A 6,295-nucleotide genomic window follows, 5' to 3' on the forward strand; every position below is an offset into this window, starting at 1 on the left:
CTTATACTCCACCTCCTAGAAGAAATCTTGAGGAAACATTGCATGCATTTATTGAAAAATAAGAGACAATCAATACTCAACTTGCTCAAAACATAATACATTTTAAAGATGCTTTTGTAAAATTGACATCTGCTTTCAGTTTTCAAAAGAAAAGTAAGTTTCCATCTCAACCACAACAAAATCTTAAGGTGCAATACAATGCAAATGCAAGTAGTTTTGGAAGCCAACATATGGATCAAGTCAAATCAGTCATTACTCTTCACAGTGGTAAGGTTTTTGAAAGACCCATTCTTGAATCTTATGAGAAAGATGATGAGTCAATCTCTAAGCGTATGGAAGAGGTTGAATTCAAAATTTATAAAGAAAAGACTAATTCTCCGCCAGCACTTCTATTTCCTCATGCCATGACCAAACAAATAAAAGTCAATCACAACTCTGAAATATTTGAAACTTTTAAACATGAATATTTTCAACATTTGTAAGCAACCTGAAGATGATAATGATTTATAAAAAGTAGATTATATTGAAGAATTAGTTTATGATCAAGTTGAATCGACTTTAAGTAAAACTTAGTTGGATAAATTTGAAGATTTGCAAATGATTTATTCTTAAGAAGAAATCATGGATGAAAACACACCAAAAATATTGATACGGATCTTTTGTCAAAAGTGACAACAGATTTGACATCTGACATCCGACCAATCAATGATTACTTTCCTAATGAATCCTTACTTTCTCTTAGTCCAATGCCTTGGTATGATAAAAATATTAATTTTTTTACTTCAGGAGATTTGCTAGCACATTGAAATTGTCTAACCCAATTCCGGGTAATTAAAAAAAAATCATATTTTTTTCAAAATAAATATAAAAAAAATAATAAAGGCTGACAACGTGGAGAAAGCAGGCACGGAAATCAAGCTGCAATTTTTGGAGGAAATTCAAGGCTTAATTGTACCCCATTATACCCAAGAATGGAGAAAAAAATACAAATTTAAGGTCAAATTAAATGATTGTTGGATGAATTTGAATAAAAATTAAGTCTAATGACATAATTAAATTTTTAATAGGCCAATTTGATTTAATCAATAGCCAAATTAAATTTTAATTACGTTTAAGAATTAATTTGGGTCCCATTGAAGGATTTAATTAAGTGTAAGGACTTAATTATACTTTAAATGGGTCAAATTAATTTTATTTGTAGTTTAATTGGTGAAAAATTAAGTTTAAGAGCTTAACTTAGGCTTAATTGAGAATATTAGAATTTTAAGATACCAAATTTAATTTTTACCATATTAATTGATTGAAATTAGGGGCTAAATTGCAAGAAAATTGAAGATTTGGGGTCAATTAAGGGTTAAATTGAAGAAATTGACAGCCATGGATGTTTCTGTTAAAGGCGTCAAACTATAGAGGTGAGATTGACAAAAACCGGGGGTGAAATTGAAGAAATTAAAAGTTTAATGGTCAATTAGGGGTTAAATTGCATAAATCCGAAACCAAGGACCATATTGCAAAATCCAAAGTAGAAGTTTTGTAGGGGCCTAATTGCATTAAATCCAAAGTTTAGGGTCAATTAGGGGTTCAATTGAAAGAAATTGAAAGATGGAGGACTAAATTGAAAATCTATTACAATCCCTAATCCAAACCCAAAACAACTCCGTTTTGAAAAAAAGGGGGACCAGACGACGGGTTGTGTAGTCATTGTTCATTGTCTTCTTCTTTTACCCGGGTAAAACTGATCCGGTTGCTTACTTTGGAGGTGCATTTAATGCACCTAACATCCACCAAATTTTACCAAACTTGCACAAAAATGATGCTTTGCTATTCCTTTACAGCTCCATATGAATAGTTCAATCTGAATGACAACCAATCAGCGCCAACGCAAGCCTAAACATGCCAACTCAGACAGCCTTTTCTACATATTTGACAGTGCACCATGCCTATTTGAGCCAACGATTGGGATCCTTCCCAATAAAATTAAGGGCTGGAATTTTACTCTGGTGTAGACGAGATTATCTTCTTTCACCGCCTATAAATAGAGGTGAGTTGATGACCTGATTAATGAGAAAATCAAGTCCAAAAATCACAAAAAACCAGTCTTCCCCCTGTTTTCATTTTCCTGCTTTCCCCATCAGCCTTCTGTAGCTCTTTCCACCTCTACCACATATGCCTTGTCCGGCGAGAATACCAACAAACCCAGACTATATACCACCATGAACACCAACTCCACTATAGAAAACCTATCGGCCACTAAGCAGCCATCGTGACTCTCTCCTCTCTTCTCCTTCCAGCCTTCCTCTCCTCTATACAGGTTTCCTTTTATTCCTCTTCCAGCTGCAGCCACCACAGTCGACTCAGGCCACCATTTCCTCCACCAGAACCTCCAGCCACATCACGCCAGGCCAGTGCAGCAGCTCTTTGTCCTCTGCTAGGTTGCCTTCTATTTTTCTTGGCATCGTGTGCAATTGTAATGTTGCATGCAGAACATGAACAGTAAGTTCATGTTCTATAACATAATTGACATTTTGGGATGTATCGAACCCATTTCAGTCTAGACCACTTAAAAAGAGAAGAAAAAATGTTCTGGGCTGAGATCGACCCAAAATGGTTGGGCCGATATTGGCCCACCTTTTCAGTGGGCTGAGCCTGAACCATTTATCTGGGCCAGCCCAGCCCACATATTTTTATAATATTTAATTAATGTATATTACATTATATATTTCTAAAAAAATTAAAAATTATAAAAAAAACAAAAATCCTTAAAAAAAATTATGGTTTCACAAATATTTTTCTACCCATTTTACATAATATCGGGTTGTATATTTACACTGTAAAATAGAAATCTGGTATTAAAATGTCAGCTTTTCTCTAAAATATTTCAAAAAAAATTCAAAACATTTTAAAAAAGAAAAGAAAATATTTTTTTGCATACGGTCAAATCCTAAAATTTTTCCAAGCATATTTTTCATAAAAAACAAAATAAAAAAACAAAAATTGCATCTTTTTCATTTAAAAAAATAAAAAATAGATATCGTAACTAGTTTATGATTATCCATTAGGATTTGACCAACATGTCAAAAATATTTTTCAATTTTTTTAAGATCCAGATGTAGACTTTAATATTTATGGGGTGTAAAATTACATAATAAAGTACACCTTTAGGTATTAAAGATACAAGGTGTAAATATATGCGATGCTAAAATTTAGACTTTAGAACGGCTAGTATTTAACCTAATAAGGTAAAGACTTTCTCATGAAGAAAGATTCGCCTTGAGCTTTAGAAAAGACCAACGAATAGAAACCCGACTTAGAAAAAAAATTCAAATAACAATATAGCTTATCTTAGATAGGGTGCACTAGGGGTGATACGTCTTCCCTTTGCATAACTAGTCCTTTACTCAGACTCTCGCAAACCATAGGTTTCTAGTGACTATAATACTAGGTGACGACTCCTAAACATTAATCATAATTTTATGATTAAATTCAAAAATCCTTTCCATCACACAACACCCCTCATCATGAGGTGCGACACGAGTCTCCGCCATTGCCAGACGACGTTGCACCCCCTACAACAGGAGTACCCATGATAAAGGAAAGTTTTTGAACGAAGTGAAGAGCTTTTATTGGGATGACCCTTACTTATTCAAATATTATCCCGATCAAATATTTCAAAGATTCATTCTTGACAATGAGGTAAGTAATGTTATTAAACTTTGTCATTTTAAAGCATGTGAGAGTTATTTCTTGTCAAAAAGGACAGCTACAAAAATCTTTCAAAATGGATTTTATTAGTCCATCATGTTGAAGGACTCACATGCATTCTACAAAGCTTATTAAAATTGTCAAAAGTCAGGATTCATTTCAAAACATAAGGAATCTTTAAATAATCTTTTATTGATGTTTGAATATATCCTGGTGGAGATGTGCATTGTGCATCTCATGATTTATGATCTCATTTCCAAAAAGAACATAATCAATTTAGTCTTGGGAATCTGACTAAAAAAGACCTTGTTTGCTAGTTTTTAAGAAAACTAGATGGGAAGCTTATCCTCAACTCATAGAGGGCGTTTAAGCCGTTCTTGGACGTAAAACTAAGGGAAGATGTGAGCCACAATCATAACTACCTGTGCATACACATGTTTTTTTAAAATAAATAAATAAAAAGAGAGAGAGTATGTGAGACTCCAGCTGGCCTACATATAGGTGGTATGATTGCCTTTTTAATTTCTCATTTATAAAATCCTCTCTTCCTTCCTTTAATTTCTACTCAACCCATATATTCAACAAATATAGAAGTATATAGAAATGGCAAGTTCCTCAAGTCATCATATAAAAAATATTTGTGTTTTTAGTGGATCTAGTCGTGAGAAAGAAAATAAGTTTTTAGAATCAGCAAATCATCTTGGTCAAGTGTTAGCTAAGAGAAAGATTCATTTAGTGTATGGGGGAGGCAATCTTGGGTTAAAGGGAGGTGTGTCAATAGTTGTATTTTTAAGAAGTTGTCAAGTTTTGGGAGTCGTCCCCAAAGCTTTAGCACAAAGGGACATTATTGGAAAAAAATAAAATAAAGAGGAACTACAAGTCTCCACAATGTCTGCTCGAATGAATGCTATATTTAACCATGTTAATGCCTTTATTGCCTTACAAGGTGGCCTGGGCATATTAGAAGAGATTTTTCATATTTCCTCTTAGGCTCAACTACACATTTACCGTAAACCTATAGGTCTGTTAAATGTTGATGGTTATTATGATAAAGCAACCAGAGTCTTTATATTTCAAAGCATTATTGTTTTCAAGAATAGCACTTACTTGTTCGGCTAGAAAGGCTTTCTTTTTCACATTCAGTTTCCTCTTCACAGTGCATAAATCTTTCAAAAATTTAGCATAGGAAGGAACTTGTTTAATAGCATCCAGCAAAGGTATATTGATCCTTACCTGTTTGAAAGTTTCAAAAATTTCAGAGTTGTGATTGACTTTCCTTTGTTTGGTCATAACTTGAGGAAATGAAAATGCTGGTAGAGAATCAGTATTTTCTTTGTAATTTTCAGATTCAACCCTTTCCTTACCCTCAGATATTGACTCATTATCTTTCTCATAAGGTTCAAGAGAGGGTTTTTCAATAACCTTACCACTGCGAAGAGTAGTGACTGATTTGACTTGATTCATGTGTTGCCTTCCAGAACTACTTACATTTGCATTGTATTGCCCCTTGGGATTTTGTTGTGGTTGAGATGGAAACTTACCTTTCTCTTGGAAATTGAGAGCAGATGTTAATTTTGCAAGAGTATCTTTAAAATCTGTCATGTTTTGAGCAAGTTGAGTATTGATTGTCTCTTGCTTTTTAATGAATGCATGCAATGTTTCCTCAAGATTTCTTCTAGGAGGTGGAGCATAAAGAGGTGCATATCCATGAGAATTTTGGAAATTATGGTGTGCTTGAAATGGTGGTTGTGAAGTTTGTGCATTGTTGTTCTCACTCTTCCAACTAAAATTTGGGTGATTTCTCCAACCAGGGTTGTATGTTTGTGAGTATAGGTTGTGGTTGGCCCTTTAGAAACTATTTAAAGCATGAGCTTGTTCATGGAGACATTTCTTAAAAGAAGGCAAGGTTGGACAATTATTGGTTGAGTGTTCATTTGTTTCACAGATTTGACACACAATGTTTTCAATAGATTTTATACTACTACTACTACTACTACTACTATTACTATTACTATTACTATTACTATTATTATTATTATTATTAATATTATTATTATTATTATTGTTAGTATTATTATTATTGTTGTTGTTATTGTTATTGTTATTGTTATTGTTGTTATTTATAATTTGTACAAATAACCTCCCTGTGGTTCGACCCCGGTCTTGCCGGGTTATTTATTACTTCGACACTCCTGCACTTGGGAGAAGATATCAATCTTTTAGTTGTGTCATTGATCTTGGTAGAGATTAAAATAACATCAGCATGAAATTTATTTAAAACCATATCATTTGAATAGGATGACTAGTTTGCTCTTGATGTGCTAGGTTGAATAAGTAAATCATCATTTTTTATATTTTTTTAATCAAAATATTAGCATATATAAAAGATAAAAAAGAAACAAAGCCAGGAAGCCCACAAGTCACAAATACAAACATGTAAAACCTAGGGGAACATCTTCCCAAGAAAAGCAAATTAAGCTAACATGTACAGATGTCAATGCAAAGCTGGGGAGGGAAACAGGATCCCTGAACATAAAAATATAAACAAAATTGGTTAACCAAGGAACCTATAACTAGAACAGGTGCTGAAGTT

This window comes from Populus euphratica, unplaced genomic scaffold, assembly GCF_000495115.2.
Source record: "Populus euphratica unplaced genomic scaffold, PopEup_1.0 scaffold56.1, whole genome shotgun sequence".
Classification (NCBI taxonomy): Eukaryota; Viridiplantae; Streptophyta; class Magnoliopsida; order Malpighiales; family Salicaceae; genus Populus; species Populus euphratica.